The following is a 23344-nucleotide window of genomic DNA, read 5'->3' as shown; positions in this document are numbered from 1 at the left end:
AGACTCTCTTTCGTGCCTTCAGGCTATTAAAAACCTAGCATGTAAACATCCACTTTTAATAGAAATTATTGAACTTTATAACTATCTTGCGACTGGCCAATATGACATTGTCTTCTGTTGGTTACCCAGCCATGTTGGAATCTCTGGTAATACTTTGGCTGACCTTGCTGCTAAGGCAGCGCTAAACAAATCTGTTACACCACTTCATATTCCCTATACTGATTATAAAGCTACCATTAGATCTTACATCCGTGATCTGATGCAGAAGCAGTGGGACACCCAAGTAGGTGTCAATAAATTACATGCAATAAAACCATTTGTTGGTTACACCTACTTGGGTTGTCAATCCAGATTTGAAGAGGTCATTATGCGACGATGTCGTATTGGCCACACTAGGTACACGCATGAATATCTTTTGAAAGGTGAGGATCCTCCGTTCTGCATCCCTTGTGATGAAATCATCACGGTCAAGCATATCTTGCTTGACTGTGTTGAATATTCCATCACAAGGGACAATTATTTTAAATCAAGAACTATGAAGGACCTTTTTAGTAACGTACGTTCTCATTTAATTATTGCATTTTTAAAAGAATTGAATTTATTGACTGACATGTAAATAAATAAGTATTTTATGATTGGAAGTTGAATTAGCAGCTAAGATTGTTAGTGGCTGTATCCTCGAAGGGGGTTGAGGTACCGTAAAAATATTGTCCTCCTGAGAGGGTACGTAAGTCCAAAAACTGTTGAAGTCAGATTTATTCTTCCACTTTTTTAGCCGTAGAATATGTGTCATTTTAATTTGTGGCTAATCTTGCACACAGTCGCCAACAGCTGAGGGGATGGTGTAAATCCAGCTAGGGACCATGCAGGTAGCAGAGGTATTGTAAGTCCCCGTGGTCCCTAGTATGGTGATCTACCCTCTGTTGTTGGCGATCTATGGCCTGGTTTTCTATTTATATTGTACTGTCCAAATAATAATACTGTTATATTTTTAAAAGTTTCCACACTAGTTTTAATATGAACTGTGATAGACTAGTGGTTTTACTGTCCTTCGTCGATATGTTCTCGTCACGATATGGCTGCAACATTGCCGATGTGACGTTAAATCTTAACTCACTCACTCACTATAACATTAATTTGAAGTTATAGGAAGAATAAACAACGAAAGATAATATGTATACTATTGTCGAGTTTGTATATGTATATTTGATACGGCTAATATTTAAAATTAGATGTGTGTTTAAAAGAAATTATTTATCTTTTCTCTCTTTCAGCTGATAATGAAACTCGGCAAGATGAACACCGTGCTAGGGACACTTGAAGGCAAATTCAAACATCGGAGGGATGTTCGCCGCCCAGCCTTATGGGTGATCGATGCTGATTATGGCCTATAGGTGATTTTCAACAAATTCGGAGAATTCTGGTACATCCAGGTACAAAGATTTACAGGACCAGAAAAGTTTATCCCTATGGTCACTAACGGGGTAACCCTTCCTCATCGAGACTTGTACAAGGCACTTGAGTGTGCCAGTGACCTTTTTAAACAATAAGTAACCCACGGACATACGAAGCGTGCCGTGTTAATATTGTGGGTTTTTTCACTGTGAACACGTTACGCGTGGATTGGATAGGCGGCTGAAATGTGTAACTAAACTATGTGAAAAGTGTGGCAAGTTTTGGGGTGGGGTGGCAACAATCGATGCAGGTAGGGAAGGAAAATCTTCTAAGTGTTAAACATGTCTTGTAAGTTTTGCTAACAAAAAATGCTAACAAACCACCAGTACAACACCATCATCAACATGGGGGCTGGTCTTCATTACCAGATTGGTTGAAAAAAAGCCAGTCGTAACTTTTGATAATAGGTTTATCTTCCATTTTCACTCAACGTATCCCTCATAACAAATATTGTTGCCCGATGTCTGGGCAGTCCCTACGATTCTCGTATTTTTCAGGAAAGTAGAATTAATGAACGTTTATTTTTAGAATGGTGTGATTGATGGCTATCTCTTAGGGAGTCCTGGTTATCCTTGCCTACCTTATCTCATGACCCCTGTGACTAATCCCAGAACTGATGCTGAAAGACGATACAACCAGACACATCGCAAAACACGTGGACTAGTAGAAAGATTGTTCGGAATTTGGAAAAGGAGATTTTCCCTGTCTCAGTTTTGGACTTCGCCTCAAAGTGTAAATATTCCGTGTCATGATCGCATGTGCGTGTTACAGAACATTGCAACGATAAGAAAGGATGCTGACTTTGAGGATGATATTGAAATGGACAATGACATCGATGAAACTGACAGGCATTGGGAAGCTGAAGAATAGTAGGGAACCCGACAACGTCAACAAATCATTCTTCACAATTTCAGTCATTGATCCATAATTGATCAGTTTTACATGCTTTCAGCATTCATGCTCTTTGTTAAGATTCTGTGGTGTGAGACAGCAAACGCTAATTGCAGGTGTAAAAGAGTTTTTGAACGGAAGATGGTGTAATTTGATAATCTTTTAATTAATGTACGAAGTGCGGCGAAGTGTTCTCATTTTAGCTAGAATCTTTTACAGTATGTTTCAGCATTCAGCCCTCACACACACACACACGGCCTTACTCTTGTTCCTCTCATAATATGTGCATACAGGTTTGCTGATTCACATTCCATAGGTGTGACATGTAGACAATACACATTCCTTCTACAACAAGAAATTGAAAAGATTCTATACAATACCAAATTCTTATCTTAATTAATTTAAACTATTGTCAAAGATTTGTTTATAACGGAATAATGAGATAGCTTTTTAAGTTTGCATCTATTTCAATCACTTGAAGCAAAGTTCTCATCATTCCATATCTCTTAGTCAATCAAACGGAATGTGTACTACACATAAACCAATCAGACAAATGCTTCTATACAATCCTATCTACACTCAACCGTTTTAGCTATTTCAGATCAATTTTATCACCAACTTGGAGCGAGAAGGTCTATCTCTTACATATTCACCATGGCGCAGAAAAGTGTGGAAGTGAAACGTGCTGCTCTTTCGTCAGTGGAGAAATTTGAGGATACATTTCTGAAAGTGAAGGATATTCTGGATACTCAACTCTATCTGCATGAAATTATGATGAGATCGAATGTGTTGTACAAAACCACTTATACGGACATGATGGAGAAGACCAAAGCCTTCAACCAATGTCACCTACTTTCTTGAAATGGTTGACGGATTACACTGATCTCATAGGATCTTTCTCCTCTGCTGCTGCTGAGGACCGAACTTCCGAGAGCAGAACAGTTCAGGAAATAGCTGTTCTTCAGAAAAAGAAGAGAAGCAGAAAAAACAATGGAGGATGATCTCTTTCAACCAGTGTTGAAGAAACCAAAGGTGAAGATTTCAAAGAAGCAGGGTGGATGATGGATGACATGATATCTCAAGTGAGTGAGTAAGTGAGTTAATATTTAACGTCACATCGGCAATGTCTCAGCCATATTGTGACGAGAACATTTAACACTGAATAGGAATATATTCATAGCATAAACACCTGTCAACAAAGGACAGTAGAACAACTAGAATATCACAATTTAAATTAAAACTAGCGTGGTTAAAATTAACATCATTACCTGGACAAAACAATATAGAAACAAACATGCTATAGATCTCCAACAACCGAAGGTAGATCACCATGCTAGGGACCATGGAGGCTTACATCATTTCATTCATTTCAGCCGCTGGAGAGTGTATGAGATGCTAGCCAAAATTAAAATAACATGAATACTATGATTAAAAACCTGGAAGACTTAAATTTACATCAAATGTTTTAGGACTTACCTACCCTCTCAGAGGGACAATTATTTTACAGCACTTCAACCCCCTTTGAGGGTACAGCCACTAACGATAGTAGTAAGAAAGTAATCCGTTCAGCACAAACAATAGCATTCCTAAGGTAACAAAGGCATTCCAGGGCACAAACAAAAGCATTCCTGACGAATACAATAGACATTCCAGAGGAGTAATCCTTAAAAGTCCTCAAACTATTGAGGATTAATCCTTATATAATAGGCATTCCAGAGGATTGAGGATTAACCCTCAAAGTATTCAAACTATTTAACGATAGCATTCCACAAGTGCATCCTGAATACAATAGCATTCCACAAGAACGACTCTTTAAAACTATGCAAACTATGTGGTCACAGACTCAGCATGTAAAACATGTTACTCAAAGTAAAACAAAAAATGAATGAAACTTACCTAAAGTCGAACAAAACAGGGTTTGCACACGCACTTAGCAGTTGTCTTTAGATTAGCCATGTTTACTGTTTCTAAAAATGACATCGTTATCGGTTCCAGTTTCACCATACATTTGGTTTTCTTCACCTTCTCTTCCTTTAATGTTTTCAGATTGTCTTTTCCTCTCTTCCTGTTCACTATCTTCACCTTCTCTTCATAAGTATACACCCACCATGACTTTTAGTTTTTGTTGAAATCTATGTCACGATTCTCGTTTTTCAAAGCTGCGACTGTGCGATATATAAGATGGTATAAAATCATATTGATCAAACGGTATGGCTTATCTATGTATTTCACATTCTGCTTCGGGATACGATTTGGCTATAGTTAAATATAGTTAACCATAGAATATCTTTTTGTTCTACACATATTTCATTCGAAAATTTGAGAGATACCTTTGGATTTATTTTTTCAAAACTTGTATCACATCAAAATTATAATTATCCTTTTTCGTTGTACGAGACACTTCAATTCTGCTCTTTGCAAAATTGTTCTGTCACCCTAGAAGTAAATTTATTAACCTGGGAAATCGAAATTTCGGATGAAAATTTTACTAGGATTGAACTCACAGGCGCGGAATACGACTGCACCGTTATTGAACTTCAGCGCATATCAGATCACCTAAGAATTGATCTAAAAAAATTCCCGAAACTCGAAGTAAGTTTAATTTTATATCTTCATTGTCATGTGTTGCTGTAATTTTTCTAATATTTATGCGTATAGTATTTGTTTGCAAGCTGCTTTTAACATCGGAGTTGTTATACCTCGGACATAACATGAGAATTTTATGTTATTAATAATAACCAAAAGTAATCAATTGATATCTTTTTACAGAAAATTATCGGAGGAAAAGCCATATGTGACAGCTTGGCAGGCAATGAAAATACGATTTTAGTCGTTAACGGAAAACAATGTGTCGGTGAGTATTTTTTAACCATCATATCTTTTGTTATTATTATTCTTATTATTAATTTCAGCTGCCATGGCTACTGCGCTACTGACACTGATGGTTCTTCTAGATCTAGTCGGAGTAAGCGTGGCGTCGCGGCGTCACATCCTTGCCAGGGCTTTGAGCTGCTTGTTTCGAATCCGTTCCCTTCGTCTTGTACATAGATTGAGACCTTCACGCGAGCCTACTGCAGAAGACACCTCTCCGTCTCCGACACGACGCATATCTCCGGCACCTCCTCTGACATAGCGTAACAATTCTCTCGACCGCTGGTCAGAGAGTGAGCATGTCTCTCTGTCACCATCACACGTTGATCCGACTCTATCTCACCTTGGACGCATCACAGGGATGAGGTATGCAACACCACAATCATGCCTTGACCATCGGTCGGAGAGTGACCATGTCTCCCCATCACGTCTAGACCGCAGGACCGAGGATGACCACATGACTCCATCACGCCTTGTCCCGACACCATCACGCCTTGACCACCATGAAAGAAAATGTATAAGCCCAAGGTTATCAAGCAGTCACCAGCAGAACTAAAGATGAAAGTGGATGAGGATGGAATATATCATGAAACTTCTTCCAGATGCAGAGTGAGTGATCATCCAAAGAACTTATTGCTCCTTGTTCTCAGTACTGAACAGGTTAATATTCGTGGCGAATATCTATGGAAGGTCGTCCTAGCACCTGCCAATAAGAAACATATCAAGTATGATGTGCTTCTCAACGAGCAATACACCGAGGCACTTAAATCTTCCACCCACATGATCTTCATGGGACAGGCCCGCTGGAAGAGTAATCGTACGTTCAATAAAATTCAGTTCTTCAATTGCTGTGATGATAGTGTAAATGAAGAAGATAACGAGGACAATGAGCCGATGACCCAGACTTTGTCTTAGGTGAGTAATTAATATAATCATTTTAATTTTCAACGATCCTATCCTGTGGTGTATGAAAATAAAACCTGAAAACTAAGCAGCTCGAGAAGTGACATTTGGTCCATTCATGTGATAATAATTAACAAAAACTGCAAAATATTACCAGTCCGAGGAAAGTTACCAGTTACAGGTGATCGACTAGGTCTTATTTCATCTACTGAAAGGTCTTAACAAAGGCAAGCACTCTCTTAAGATTTTGCTGCAACAAAAGTTTCATCTAAAGTGAGTGAGTGGGTTAATATTTAACGTCACATCGGCAATGTCTCGGCCATATTGTGACGAGAACATTTAACACTGAAATAGCATTCCTAAGAGAACAAGGGCATTCCAGAGCACAAACAAAAGCATTCCTGACGAATACAATAGACATTCCAGAGGAGTAATCCTTAAAAGTCCTCAAACTATTGAGGATTAATCCTTATATAATAGACATTCCAGAGGATTGAGGATTAACCCTCAAAGTATTCAAACTATTTAACGATAGCATTCCACAAGTGCATCCTGAATACAATAACATTCCACAAGAACGACTCTTAATGCTCTTAAAACTATGTGGTCACAAACTCAGCATGTAAAACATGTTACTCAAAGTAAAACAATAAATGAATGAAACTTACCTAAAGTCGAACAAAACAGGGTTTGCACACGTACTCAGCAGTTGTCTTTAGATTAGCCATGTTTACTGTTTTTAAAAATGACATCGTTATCGGTTCCAGTTTCACCATACATTTGGTTTTCTTCACCTTCTCTTCCTTTAATGTTTTCAGATAGTCTTTTCCTCTCTTCCTGTTCACTACCTTCACCTTCTCTTCATAAGTATACACCCACCATGACTTTTAGTTTTTGTTGAAATCTATGTCACGATTCTCGTTTTTCAAAGCTGCGACTGTGCGATATATAAGATGGTATAAAATCATATTGATCAAAAGGTATGGCTTATCTATGTATTTCACCTTCTGCTTCGGGATACGATTTGGCTATAGTTAAATATAGTTAACCATAGAATATCTTTTTGTTCTACACATATTTCATTCGAAAATTTGAGAGATACCTTTGGATTTATTTTTTCAAAACTTGTATCACATCAAAATTATAATTATCCTTTTTCGTTGTACGAGACACTTCAATTCTGCTCTTTGCAAAATTGTTCTGTCACCCTAGAAGTAAATTCATTAACCTGGGAAATCGAAATTTCGGATGAAAATTTTACTAGGATTGAACTCACAGGCGCGGAATACGACTGCACCGTTATTGAACTTCAGCGCATATCAGATCACCTAAGAATTGATGTAAAAAAATTCCCGAAACTCGAAGTAAGTTTAATTTTATATCTTCATTGTCATGTGTTGCTGTAATTTTTCTAATATTTATGCGTATAGTATTTGTTTGCAAGCTGCTTTTAACATCGGAGTTGTTATACCTCGGACATAACATGAGAATTTTATGTTATCAATAATAACCAAAAGTAATCAATTGATATCTTTTTACAGAAAATTATCGGAGGAAAAGCCATATGTGACAGCTTGGCAGGCAATGAAAATACGATTTTAGTCGTTAACGGAAAACAATGTGTCGGTGAGTATTTTTTAACCATCATATCTTTTGTTATTATTATTCTTATTATTAATTTCAGCTGCCATGGTTACTGCGCTACTGACACTGATGGTTCTTCTAGATCTAGTCGGAGTAGGCGTGGCGTCGCGGCGTCACATCCTTGCCAGGGCTTTGAGCTGCTTGTTTCGAATCCGTTCCCTTCGTCTTGTACATAGATTGAGACCTTCACGCGAGCCTACTGCAGAAGACACCTCTCCGTCTCCGACACGACGCATATCTCCGGCACCTCCTCTGACATAGCGTGACAATTCTCTCGACCGCTGGTCAGAGAGTGAGCATGTCTCTCTGTCACCATCACACGTTGATCCGACTCTATCTCACCTTGGACACATCACAGGGATGAGGTATGCAACACCACAATCATGCCTTGACCATCGGTCGGAGAGTGACCATGTCTCCCCATCACGTCTAGACCGCAGGACGGAGGATGACCACATGACTCCATCACGCCTTGTCCCGACACCATCACGCCTTGACCACCATGAAAGAAAATGTTTAAGCCCAAGGTTATCAAGCAGTCACCAGCAGAACTAAAGATGAAAGTGGATGAGGATGGAATATGTTATGAAACTTCTTCCAGATGCAGAGTGAGCGATCATCCAAAGAACTTATTGCTCCTTGTTTTCAGTACTGAACAGGTTAATATTCGTGGCGAATATCTATGGAAGGTCGTCCTAACACCTGCCAATAAGAAACATATCAAGTATGATGTGCTTCTAAACGAGCAATACACCGAGGCACTTAAATCTTCCACCCACATGATCTTCATGGGACAGGCTCGCTGGAAGAGTAATCGTACGTTCAATAAAATTCAGTTCTTCAATTGCTGTGATGATAGTGTAAATGAAGAAGAGAACGAGGACAATGAGCCGATGACCCAGACTTTGTCTTAGGTGAGTAATTAATATAATCATTTTAATTTTCAACGATCCTATCCTGTGGTGTATGAAAATAAAACCTGAAAACTAAGCAGCTCGAGAAGTGACATTTGGTCCATTCATGTGATAATAATTAACAAAAACTGCAAAATATTACCAGTCCGAGGAAAGTTACCAGTTACAGGTGATCGACTAGGTCTTATTTCTTCTATTGAAAGGTCTTAACAAAGGCAAGCACTTTCTTAAGATTTTGCTGCAACAAAAGTTTCATCTAAAGTGAGTGAGTTAATATTTAACGTCACATCGGCAATGTCTCGGCCATATTGTGACGAGAACATTTGACACTGAAATAGCATTCCTAAGAGAACAAGGGCATTCCAGAGCACAAACAAAAGCATTCCTGACGAATACAATAGACATTCCAGAGGAGTAATCCTTAAAAGTCCTCAAACATTTGAGGATTAATCCTTATATAATAGACATTCCAGAGGATTGAGGATTAACCCTCAAAGTATTCAAACTATTTAACGATAGCATTCCACAAGTGCATCCTGAATACAATAGCATTCCACAAGAACGACTCTTAATGCTCTTAAAACTATGTGGTCACAAACTCAGCATGTAAAACATGTTACTCAAAGTAAAACAATAAATGAATGAAACTTACCTAAAGTCGAACAAAACAGGGTTTGCACACGCACTCAGCAGTTGTCTTTAGATTAGCCATGTTTACTGTTTCTAAAAATGACATCGTTATCGGTTCCAGTTTCACCATACATTTGGTTTTCTTCACCTTCTCTTCCTTTAATGTTTTCAGATTGTCTTTTCCTCTCTTCCTGTTCACTATCTTCACCTTCTCTTCATAAGTATACACCCACCATGACTTTTAGTTTTTGTTGAAATCTATGTCACGATTCTCGTTTTTCAAAGCTGCGACTGTGCGATATATAAGATGGTATAAAATCATATTGATCAAACGGTATGGCTTATCTATGTATTTCACATTCTGCTTCGGGATACGATTTGGCTATAGTTAAATATAGTTAACCATAGAATATCTTTTTGTTCTACACATATTTCATTCGAAAATTTGAGAGATACCTTTGGATTTATTTTTTCAAAACTTGTATCACATCAAAATTATAATTATCCTTTTTCGTTGTACGAGACACTTCAATTCTGCTCTTTGCAAAATTGTTCTGTCACCCTAGAAGTAAATTTATTAACCTGGGAAATCGAAATTTCGGATGAAAATTTTACTAGGATTGAACTCACAGGCGCGGAATACGACTGCACCGTTATTGAACTTCAGCGCATATCAGATCACCTAAGAATTGATCTAAAAAAATTCCCGAAACTCGAAGTAAGTTTAATTTTATATCTTCATTGTCATGTGTTGCTGTAATTTTTCTAATATTTATGCGTATAGTATTTGTTTGCAAGCTGCTTTTAACATCGGAGTTGTTATACCTCGGACATAACATGAGAATTTTATGTTATTAATAATAACCAAAAGTAATCAATTGATATCTTTTTACAGAAAATTATCGGAGGAAAAGCCACATGTGACAGCTTGGCAGGCAATGAAAATACGATTTTAGTCGTTAACGGAAAACAATGTGTCGGTGAGTATTTTTTAACCATCATATCTTTTGTTATTATTATTCTTATTATTAATTTCAGCTGCCATGGTTACTGCGCTACTGACACTGATGGTTCTTCTAGATCTAGTCGGAGTAGGCGTGGCGTCGCGGCGTCACATCCTTGCCAGGGCTTTGAGCTGCTTGTTTCGAATCCGTTCCCTTCGTCTTGTACATAGATTGAGACCTTCACGCGAGCCTACTGCAGAAGACACCTCTCCGTCTCCGACATGACGCATATCTCCGGCACCTCCTCTGACATAGCGTGACAATTCTCTCGACCGCTGGTCAGAGAGTGAGCATGTCTCTCTGTCACCATCACACGTTGATCCGACTCTATCTCACCTTGGACGCATCACAGGGATGAGGTATGCAACACCACAATCATGCCTTGACCATCGGTCGGAGAGTGACCATGTCTCCCCATCACGTCTAGACCAAGGGACCGAGGATGACCACATGACTCCATCACGCCTTGTCCCGACACCATCACGCCTTGACCACCATGAAAGAAAATGTATAAGCCCAAGGTTATCAAGCAGTCACCAGCAGAACTAAAGATGAAAGTGGATGAGGATGGAATATATCATGAAACTTCTTCCAGATGCAGAGTGAGTGATCATCCAAAGAACTTATTGCTCCTTGTTCTCAGTACTGAACAGGTTAATATTCGTGGCGAATATCTATGGAAGGTCGTCCTAGCACCTGCCAATAAGAAACATATCAAGTATGATGTGCTTCTCAACGAGCAATACACCGAGGCACTTAAATCTTCCACCCACATGATCTTCATGGGACAGGCCCGCTGGAAGAGTAATCGTACGTTCAATAAAATTCAGTTCTTCAATTGCTGTGATGATAGTGTAAATGAAGAAGATAACGAGGACAATGAGCCGATGACCCAGACTTTGTCTTAGGTGAGTAATTAATATAATCATTTTAATTTTCAACGATCCTATCCTGTGGTGTATGAAAATAAAACCTGAAAACTAAGCAGCTCGAGAAGTGACATTTGGTCCATTCATGTGATAATAATTAACAAAAACTGCAAAATATTACCAGTCCGAGGAAAGTTACCAGTTACAGGTGATCGACTAGGTCTTATTTCATCTACTGAAAGGTCTTAACAAAGGCAAGCACTCTCTTAAGATTTTGCTGCAACAAAAGTTTCATCTAAAGTGAGTGAGTGGGTTAATATTTAACGTCACATCGGCAATGTCTCGGCCATATTGTGACGAGAACATTTAACACTGAAATAGCATTCCTAAGAGAACAAGGGCATTCCAGAGCACAAACAAAAGCATTCCTGACGAATACAATAGACATTCCAGAGGAGTAATCCTTAAAAGTCCTCAAACTATTGAGGATTAATCCTTATATAATAGACATTCCAGAGGATTGAGGATTAACCCTCAAAGTATTCAAACTATTTAACGATAGCATTCCACAAGTGCATCCTGAATACAATAGCATTCCACAAGAACGACTCTTAATGCTCTTAAAACTATGTGGTCACAAACTCAGCATGTAAAACATGTTACTCAAAGTAAAACAATAAATGAATGAAACTTACCTAAAGTCGAACAAAACAGGGTTTGCACACGCACTCAGCAGTTGTCTTTAGATTAGCCATGTTTACTGTTTCTAAAAATGACATTGTTATCGGTTCCAGTTTCACCATACATTTGGTTTTCTTCACCTTCTCTTCCTTTAATGTTTTCAGATTGTCTTTTCCTCTCTTCCTGTTCACTATCTTCACCTTCTCTTCATAAGTATACACCCACCATGACTTTTAGTTTTTGTTGAAATCTATGTCACGATTCTCGTTTTTCAAAGCTGCGACTGTGCGATATATAAGATGGTATAAAATCATATTGATCAAACGGTATGGCTTATCTATGTATTTCACATTCTGCTTCGGGATACGATTTGGCTATAGTTAAATATAGTTAACCATAGAATATCTTTTTGTTCTACACATATTTCATTCGAAAATTTGAGAGATACCTTTGGATTTATTTTTTCAAAACTTGTATCACATCAAAATTATAATTATCCTTTTTCGTTGTACGAGACACTTCAATTCTGCTCTTTGCAAAATTGTTCTGTCACCCTAGAAGTAAATTTATTAACCTGGGAAATCGAAATTTCGGATGAAAATTTTACTAGGATTGAACTCACAGGCGCGGAATACGACTGCACCGTTATTGAACTTCAGCGCATATCAGATCACCTAAGAATTGATCTAAAAAAATTCCCGAAACTCGAAGTAAGTTTAATTTTATATCTTCATTGTCATGTGTTGCTGTAATTTTTCTAATATTTATGCGTATAGTATTTGTTTGCAAGCTGCTTTTAACATCGGAGTTGTTATACCTCGGACATAACATGAGAATTTTATGTTATTAATAATAACCAAAAGTAATCAATTGATATCTTTTTACAGAAAATTATCGGAGGAAAAGCCACATGTGACAGCTTGGCAGGCAATGAAAATACGATTTTAGTCGTTAACGGAAAACAATGTGTCGGTGAGTATTTTTTAACCATCATATCTTTTGTTATTATTATTCTTATTATTAATTTCAGCTGCCATGGTTACTGCGCTACTGACACTGATGGTTCTTCTAGATCTAGTCGGAGTAGGCGTGGCGTCGCGGCGTCACATCCTTGCCAGGGCTTTGAGCTGCTTGTTTCGAATCCGTTCCCTTCGTCTTGTACATAGATTGAGACCTTCACGCGAGCCTACTGCAGAAGACACCTCTCCGTCTCCGACACGACGCATATCTCCGGCACCTCCTCTGACATAGCGTGACAATTCTCTCGACCGCTGGTCAGAGAGTGAGCATGTCTCTCTGTCACCATCACACGTTGATCCGACTCTATCTCACCTTGGACGCATCACAGGGATGAGGTATGCAACACCACAATCATGCCTTGACCATCGGTCGGAGAGTGACCATGTCTCCCCATCACGTCTAGACCAAGGGACCGAGGATGACCACATGACTCCATCACGCCTTGTCCCGACACCATCACGCCTTGACCACCATGAAAGAAAATGTTTAAGCCCAAGGTTATCAAGCAGTCACCAGCAGAACTAAAGATGAAAGTGGATGAGGATGGAATATATCATGAAACTTCTTCCAGATGCAGAGTGAGTGATCATCCAAAGAACTTATTGCTCCTTGTTCTCAGTACTGAACAGGTTAATATTCGTGGCGAATATCTATGGAAGGTCGTCCTAGCACCTGCCAATAAGAAACATATCAAGTATGATGTGCTTCTCAACGAGCAATACACCGAGGCACTTAAATCTTCCACCCACATGATCTTCATGGGACAGGCCCGCTGGAAGAGTAATCGTACGTTCAATAAAATTCAGTTCTTCAATTGCTGTGATGATAGTGTAAATGAAGAAGATAACGAGGACAATGAGCCGATGACCCAGACTTTGTCTTAGGTGAGTAATTAATATAATCATTTTAATTTTCAACGATCCTATCCTGTGGTGTATGAAAATAAAACCTGAAAACTAAGCAGCTCGAGAAGTGACATTTGGTCCATTCATGTGATAATAATTAACAAAAACTGCAAAATATTACCAGTCCGAGGAAAGTTACCAGTTACAGGTGATCGACTAGGTCTTATTTCATCTACTGAAAGGTCTTAACAAAGGCAAGCACTCTCTTAAGATTTTGCTGCAACAAAAGTTTCATCTAAAGTGAGTGAGTGGGTTAATATTTAACGTCACATCGGCAATGTCTCGGCCATATTGTGACGAGAACATTTAACACTGAAATAGCATTCCTAAGAGAACAAGGGCATTCCAGAGCACAAACAAAAGCATTCCTGACGAATACAATAGACATTCCAGAGGAGTAATCCTTAAAAGTCCTCAAACTATTGAGGATTAATCCTTATATAATAGACATTCCAGAGGATTGAGGATTAACCCTCAAAGTATTCAAACTATTTAACGATAGCATTCCACAAGTGCATCCTGAATACAATAGCATTCCACAAGAACGACTCTTAATGCTCTTAAAACTATGTGGTCACAAACTCAGCATGTAAAACATGTTACTCAAAGTAAAACAATAAATGAATGAAACTTACCTAAAGTCGAACAAAACAGGGTTTGCACACGCACTCAGCAGTTGTCTTTAGATTAGCCATGTTTACTGTTTTTAAAAATGACATCGTTATCGGTTCCAGTTTCACCATACATTTGGTTTTCTTCACCTTCTCTTCCTTTAATGTTTTCAGATTGTCTTTTCCTCTCTTCCTGTTCACTATCTTCACCTTCTCTTCATAAGTATACACCCACCATGACTTTTAGTTTTTGTTGAAATCTATGTCACGATTCTCGTTTTTCAAAGCTGCGACTGTGCGATATATAAGATGGTATAAAATCATATTGATCAAACGGTATGGCTTATCTATGTATTTCACATTCTGCTTCGGGATACGATTTGGCTATAGTTAAATATAGTTAACCATAGAATATCTTTTTGTTCTACACATATTTCATTCGAAAATTTGAGAGATACCTTTGGATTTATTTTTTCAAAACTTGTATCACATCAAAATTATAATTATCCTTTTTCGTTGTACGAGACACTTCAATTCTGCTCTTTGCAAAATTGTTCTGTCACCCTAGAAGTAAATTTATTAACCTGGGAAATCGAAATTTCGGATGAAAATTTTACTAGGATTGAACTCACAGGCGCGGAATACGACTGCACCGTTATTGAACTTCAGCGCATATCAGATCACCTAAGAATTGATCTAAAAAAATTCCCGAAACTCGAAGTAAGTTTAATTTTATATCTTCATTGTCATGTGTTGCTGTAATTTTTCTAATATTTATGCGTATAGTATTTGTTTGCAAGCTGCTTTTAACATCGGAGTTGTTATACCTCGGACATAACATGAGAATTTTATGTTATTAATAATAACCAAAAGTAATCAATTGATATCTTTTTACAGAAAATTATCGGAGGAAAAGCCACATGTGACAGCTTGGCAGGCAATGAAAATACGATTTTAGTCGTTAACGGAAAACAATGTGTCGGTGAGTATTTTTTAACCATCATATCTTTTGTTATTATTATTCTTATTATTAATTTCAGCTGCCATGGTTACTGCGCTACTGACACTGATGGTTCTTCTAGATCTAGTCGGAGTAGGCGTGGCGTCGCGGCGTCACATCCTTGCCAGGGCTTTGAGCTGCTTGTTTCGAATCCGTTCCCTTCGTCTTGTACATAGATTGAGACCTTCACGCGAGCCTACTGCAGAAGACACCTCTCCGTCTCCGACACGACGCATATCTCCGGCACCTCCTCTGACATAGCGTGACAATTCTCTCGACCGCTGGTCAGAGAGTGAGCATGTCTCTCTGTCACCATCACACGTTGATCCGACTCTATCTCACCTTGGACGCATCACAGGGATGAGGTATGCAACACCACAATCATGCCTTGACCATCGGTCGGAGAGTGACCATGTCTCCCCATCACGTCTAGACCAAGGGACCGAGGATGACCACATGACTCCATCACGCCTTGTCCCGACACCATCACGCCTTGACCACCATGAAAGAAAATGTTTAAGCCCAAGGTTATCAAGCAGTCACCAGCAGAACTAAAGATGAAAGTGGATGAGGATGGAATATATCATGAAACTTCTTCCAGATGCAGAGTGAGTGATCATCCAAAGAACTTATTGCTCCTTGTTCTCAGTACTGAACAGGTTAATATTCGTGGCGAATATCTATGGAAGGTCGTCCTAGCACCTGCCAATAAGAAACATATCAAGTATGATGTGCTTCTCAACGAGCAATACACCGAGGCACTTAAATCTTCCACCCACATGATCTTCATGGGACAGGCCCGCTGGAAGAGTAATCGTACGTTCAATAAAATTCAGTTCTTCAATTGCTGTGATGATAGTGTAAATGAAGAAGATAACGAGGACAATGAGCCGATGACCCAGACTTTGTCTTAGGTGAGTAATTAATATAATCATTTTAATTTTCAACGATCCTATCCTGTGGTGTATGAAAATAAAACCTGAAAACTAAGCAGCTCGAGAAGTGACATTTGGTCCATTCATGTGATAATAATTAACAAAAACTGCAAAATATTACCAGTCCGAGGAAAGTTACCAGTTACAGGTGATCGACTAGGTCTTATTTCATCTACTGAAAGGTCTTAACAAAGGCAAGCACTCTCTTAAGATTTTGCTGCAACAAAAGTTTCATCTAAAGTGAGTGAGTGGGTTAATATTTAACGTCACATCGGCAATGTCTCGGCCATATTGTGACGAGAACATTTAACACTGAAATAGCATTCCTAAGAGAACAAGGGCATTCCAGAGCACAAACAAAAGCATTCCTGACGAATACAATAGACATTCCAGAGGAGTAATCCTTAAAAGTCCTCAAACTATTGAGGATTAATCCTTATATAATAGACATTCCAGAGGATTGAGGATTAACCCTCAAAGTATTCAAACTATTTAACGATAGCATTCCACAAGTGCATCCTGAATACAATAACATTCCACAAGAACGACTCTTAATGCTCTTAAAACTATGTGGTCACAAACTCAGCATGTAAAACATGTTACTCAAAGTAAAACAATAAATGAATGAAACTTACCTAAAGTCGAACAAAACAGGGTTTGCACACGCACTCAGCAGTTGTCTTTAGATTAGCCATGTTTACTGTTTTTAAAAATGACATCGTTATCGGTTCCAGTTTCACCATACATTTGGTTTTCTTCACCTTCTCTTCCTTTAATGTTTTCAGATAGTCTTTTCCTCTCTTCCTGTTCACTATCTTCACCTTCTCTTCATAAGTATACACCCACCATGACTTTTAGTTTTTGTTGAAATCTATGTCACGATTCTCGTTTTTCAAAGCTGCGACTGTGCGATATATAAGATGGTATAAAATCATATTGATCAAAAGGTATGGCTTATCTATGTATTTCACCTTCTGCTTCGGGATACGATTTGGCTATAGTTAAATATAGTTAACCATAGAATATCTTTTTGTTCTACACATATTTCATTCGAAAATTTGAGAGATACCTTTGGATTTATTTTTTCAAAACTTGTATCACATCAAAATTATAATTATCCTTTTTCGTTGTACGAGACACTTCAATTCTGCTCTTTGCAAAATTGTTCTGTCACCCTAGAAGTAAATTCATTAACCTGGGAAATCGAAATTTCGGATGAAAATTTTACTAGGATTGAACTCACAGGCGCGGAACACGACTGCACCGTTATTGAACTTCAGCGCATATCAGATCACCTAAGAATTGATCTAAAAAAATTCCCGAAACTCGAAGTAAGTTTAATTTTATATCTTCATTGTCATGTGTTGCTGTAATTTTTCTAATATTTATGCGTATAGTATTTGTTTGCAAGCTGCTTTTAACATCGGAGTTGTTATACCTCGGACATAACATGAGAATTTTATGTTATCAATAATAACCAAAAGTAATCAATTGATATCTTTTTACAGAAAATTATCGGAGGAAAAGCCATATGTGACAGCTTGGCAGGCAATGAAAATACGATTTTAGTCGTTAACGGAAAACAATGTGTCGGTGAGTATTTTTTAACCATCATATCTTTTGTTATTATTATTCTTATTATTAATTTCAGCTGCCATGGTTACTGCGCTACTGACACTGATGGTTCTTCTAGATCTAGTCGGAGTAGGCGTGGCGTCGCGGCGTCACATCCTTGCCAGGGCTTTGAGCTGCTTGTTTCGAATCCGTTCCCTTCGTCTTGTACATAGATTGAGACCTTCACGCGAGCCTACTGCAGAAGACACCTCTCCGTCTCCGACACGACGCATATCTCCGGCACCTCCTCTGACATAGCGTGACAATTCTCTCGACCGCTGGTCAGAGAGTGAGCATGTCTCTCTGTCACCATCACACGTTGATCCGACTCTATCTCACCTTGGACACATCACAGGGATGAGGTATGCAACACCACAATCATGCCTTGACCATCGGTCGGAGAGTGACCATGTCTCCCCATCACGTCTAGACCGCAGGACGGAGGATGACCACATGACTCCATCACGCCTTGTCCCGACACCATCACGCCTTGACCACCATGAAAGAAAATGTTTAAGCCCAAGGTTATCAAGCAGTCACCAGCAGAACTAAAGATGAAAGTGGATGAGGATGGAATATGTTATGAAACTTCTTCCAGATGCAGAGTGAGCGATCATCCAAAGAACTTATTGCTCCTTGTTTTCAGTACTGAACAGGTTAATATTCGTGGCGAATATCTATGGAAGGTCGTCCTAACACCTGCCAATAAGAAACATATCAAGTATGATGTGCTTCTAAACGAGCAATACACCGAGGCACTTAAATCTTCCACCCACATGATCTTCATGGGACAGACTCGCTGGAAGAGTAATCGTACGTTCAATAAAATTCAGTTCTTCAATTGCTGTGATGATAGTGTAAATGAAGAAGAGAACGAGGACAATGAGCCGATGACCCAGACTTTGTCTTAGGTGAGTAATTAATATAATCATTTTAATTTTCAACGATCCTATCCTGTGGTGTATGAAAATAAAACCTGAAAACTAAGCAGCTCGAGAAGTGACATTTGGTCCATTCATGTGATAATAATTAACAAAAACTGCAAAATATTACCAGTCCGAGGAAAGTTACCAGTTACAGGTGATCGACTAGGTCTTATTTCGTCTATTGAAAGGTCTTAACAAAGGCAAGCACTTTCTTAAGATTTTGCTGCAACAAAAGTTTCATCTAAAGTGAGTGAGTTAATATTTAACGTCACATCGGCAATGTCTCGGCCATATTGTGACGAGAACATTTGACACTGAAATAGCATTCCTAAGAGAACAAGGGCATTCCAGAGCACAAACAAAAGCATTCCTGACGAATACAATAGACATTCCAGAGGAGTAATCCTTAAAAGTCCTCAAACATTTGAGGATTAATCCTTATATAATAGACATTCCAGAGGATTGAGGATTAACCCTCAAAGTATTCAAACTATTTAACGATAGCATTCCACAAGTGCATCCTGAATACAATAGCATTCCACAAGAACGACTCTTAATGCTCTTAAAACTATGTGGTCACAAACTCAGCATGTAAAACATGTTACTCAAAGTAAAACAATAAATGAATGAAACTTACCTAAAGTCGAACAAAACAGGGTTTGCACACGCACTCAGCAGTTGTCTTTAGATTAGCCATGTTTACTGTTTCTAAAAATGACATCGTTATCGGTTCCAGTTTCACCATACATTTGGTTTTCTTCACCTTCTCTTCCTTTAATGTTTTCAGATTGTCTTTTCCTCTCTTCCTGTTCACTATCTTCACCTTCTCTTCATAAGTATACACCCACCATGACTTTTAGTTTTTGTTGAAATCTATGTCACGATTCTCGTTTTTCAAAGCTGCGACTGTGCGATATATAAGATGGTATAAAATCATATTGATCAAACGGTATGGCTTATCTATGTATTTCACCTTCTGCTTCGGGATACGATTTGGCTATAGTTAAATATAGTTAACCATAGAATATCTTTTTGTTCTACACATATTTCATTCGAAAATTTGAGAGATACCTTTGGATTTATTTTTTCAAAACTTGTATCACATCAAAATTATAATTATCCTTTTTCGTTGTACGAGACACTTCAATTCTGCTCTTTGCAAAATTGTTCTGTCACCCTAGAAGTAAATTTATTAACCTGGGAAATCGAAATTTCGGATGAAAATTTTACTAGGATTGAACTCACAGGCGCGGAATACGACTGCACCGTTATTGAACTTCAGCGCATATCAGATCACCTAAGAATTGATCTAAAAAAATTCCCGAAACTCGAAGTAAGTTTAATTTTATATCTTCATTGTCATGTGTTGCTGTAATTTTTCTAATATTTATGCGTATAGTATTTGTTTGCAAGCTGCTTTTAACATCGGAGTTGTTATACCTCGGACATAACATGAGAATTTTATGTTATCAATAATAACCAAAAGTAATCAATTGATATCTTTTTACAGAAAATTATCGGAGGAAAAGCCATATGTGACAGCTTGGCAGGCAATGAAAATACGATTTTAGTCGTTAACGGAAAACAATGTGTCGGTGAGTATTTTTTAACCATCATATCTTTTGTTATTATTATTCTTATTATTAATTTCAGCTGCCATGGTTACTGCGCTACTGACACTGATGGTTCTTCTAGATCTAGTCGGAGTAGGCGTGGCGTCGCGGCGTCACATCCTTGCCAGGGCTTTGAGCTGCTTGTTTCGAATCCGTTCCCTTCGTCTTGTACATAGATTGAGACCTTCACGCGAGCCTACTGCAGAAGACACCTCTCCGTCTCCGACACGACGCATATCTCCGGCACCTCCTCTGACATAGCGTGACAATTCTCTCGACCGCTGGTCAGAGAGTGAGCATGTCTCTCTGTCACCATCACACGTTGATCCGACTCTATCTCACCTTGGACACATCACAGGGATGAGGTATGCAACACCACAATCATGCCTTGACCATCGGTCGGAGAGTGACCATGTCTCCCCATCACGTCTAGACCGCAGGACGGAGGATGACCACATGACTCCATCACGCCTTGTCCCGACACCATCACGCCTTGACCACCATGAAAGAAAATGTTTAAGCCCAAGGTTATCAAGCAGTCACCAGCAGAACTAAAGATGAAAGTGGATGAGGATGGAATATGTTATGAAACTTCTTCCAGATGCAGAGTGAGCGATCATCCAAAGAACTTATTGCTCCTTGTTTTCAGTACTGAACAGGTTAATATTCGTGGCGAATATCTATGGAAGGTCGTCCTAGCACCTGCCAATAAGAAACATATCAAGTATGATGTGCTTCTAAACGAGCAATACACCGAGGCACTTAAATCTTCCACCCACATGATCTTCATGGGACAGACTCGCTGGAAGAGTAATCGTACGTTCAATAAAATTCAGTTCTTCAATTGCTGTGATGATAGTGTAAATGAAGAAGATAACGAGGACAATGAGCCGATGACCCAGACTTTGTCTTAGGTGAGTAATTAATATAATCATTTTAATTTTCAACGATCCTATCCTGTGGTGTATGAAAATAAAACCTGAAAACTAAGCAGCTCGAGAAGTGACATTTGGTCCATTCATGTGATAATAATTAACAAAAACTGCAAAATATTACCAGTCCGAGGAAAGTTACCAGTTACAGGTGATCGACTAGGTCTTATTTCGTCTATTGAAAGGTCTTAACAAAGGCAAGCACTTTCTTAAGATTTTGCTGCAACAAAAGTTTCATCTAAAGTGAGTGAGTTAATATTTAACGTCACATCGGCAATGTCTCGGCCATATTGTGACGAGAACATTTGACACTGAAATAGCATTCCTAAGAGAACAAGGGCATTCCAGAGCACAAACAAAAGCATTCCTGACGAATACAATAGACATTCCAGAGGAGTAATCCTTAAAAGTCCTCAAACATTTGAGGATTAATCCTTATATAATAGACATTCCAGAGGATTGAGGATTAACCCTCAAAGTATTCAAACTATTTAACGATAGCATTCCACAAGTGCATCCTGAATACAATAGCATTCCACAAGAACGACTCTTAATGCTCTTAAAACTATGTGGTCACAAACTCAGCATGTAAAACATGTTACTCAAAGTAAAACAATAAATGAATGAAACTTACCTAAAGTCGAACAAAACAGGGTTTGCACACGCACTCAGCAGTTGTCTTTAGATTAGCCATGTTTACTGTTTCTAAAAATGACATCGTTATCGGTTCCAGTTTCACCATACATTTGGTTTTCTTCACCTTCTCTTCCTTTAATGTTTTCAGATTGTCTTTTCCTCTCTTCCTGTTCACTATCTTCACCTTCTCTTCATAAGTATACACCCACCATGACTTTTAGTTTTTGTTGAAATCTATGTCACGATTCTCGTTTTTCAAAGCTGCGACTGTGCGATATATAAGATGGTATAAAATCATATTGATCAAACGGTATGGCTTATCTATGTATTTCACCTTCTGCTTCGGGATACGATTTGGCTATAGTTAAATATAGTTAACCATAGAATATCTTTTTGTTCTACACATATTTCATTCGAAAATTTGAGAGATACCTTTGGATTTATTTTTTCAAAACTTGTATCACATCAAAATTATAATTATCCTTTTTCGTTGTACGAGACACTTCAATTCTGCTCTTTGCAAAATTGTTCTGTCACCCTAGAAGTAAATTTATTAACCTGGGAAATCGAAATTTCGGATGAAAATTTTACTAGGATTGAACTCACAGGCGCGGAATACGACTGCACCGTTATTGAACTTCAGCGCATATCAGATCACCTAAGAATTGATCTAAAAAAATTCCCGAAACTCGAAGTAAGTTTAATTTTATATCTTCATTGTCATGTGTTGCTGTAATTTTTCTAATATTTATGCGTATAGTATTTGTTTGCAAGCTGCTTTTAACATCGGAGTTGTTATACCTCGGACATAACATGAGAATTTTATGTTATCAATAATAACCAAAAGTAATCAATTGATATCTTTTTACAGAAAATTATCGGAGGAAAAGCCATATGTGACAGCTTGGCAGGCAATGAAAATACGATTTTAGTCGTTAACGGAAAACAATGTGTCGGTGAGTATTTTTTAACCATCATATCTTTTGTTATTATTATTCTTATTATTAATTTCAGCTGCCATGGTTACTGCGCTACTGACACTGATGGTTCTTCTAGATCTAGTCGGAGTAGGCGTGGCATCGCGGCGTCACATCCTTGCCAGGGCTTTGAGCTGCTTGTTTCGAATCCGTTCCCTTCGTCTTGTACATAGATTGAGACCTTCACGCGAGCCTACTGCAGAAGACACCTCTCCGTCTCCGACACGACGCATATCTCCGGCACCTCCTCTGACATAGCGTGACAATTCTCTCGACCGCTGGTCAGAGAGTGAGCATGTCTCTCTGTCACCAT

The sequence above is a fragment of the Haliotis asinina genome, chromosome 13 (genome assembly GCF_037392515.1).
Source record: "Haliotis asinina isolate JCU_RB_2024 chromosome 13, JCU_Hal_asi_v2, whole genome shotgun sequence".
Taxonomy (NCBI): Eukaryota; Metazoa; Mollusca; class Gastropoda; order Lepetellida; family Haliotidae; genus Haliotis; species Haliotis asinina.
Note: the sequence above shows the minus strand (reverse complement) of the source record.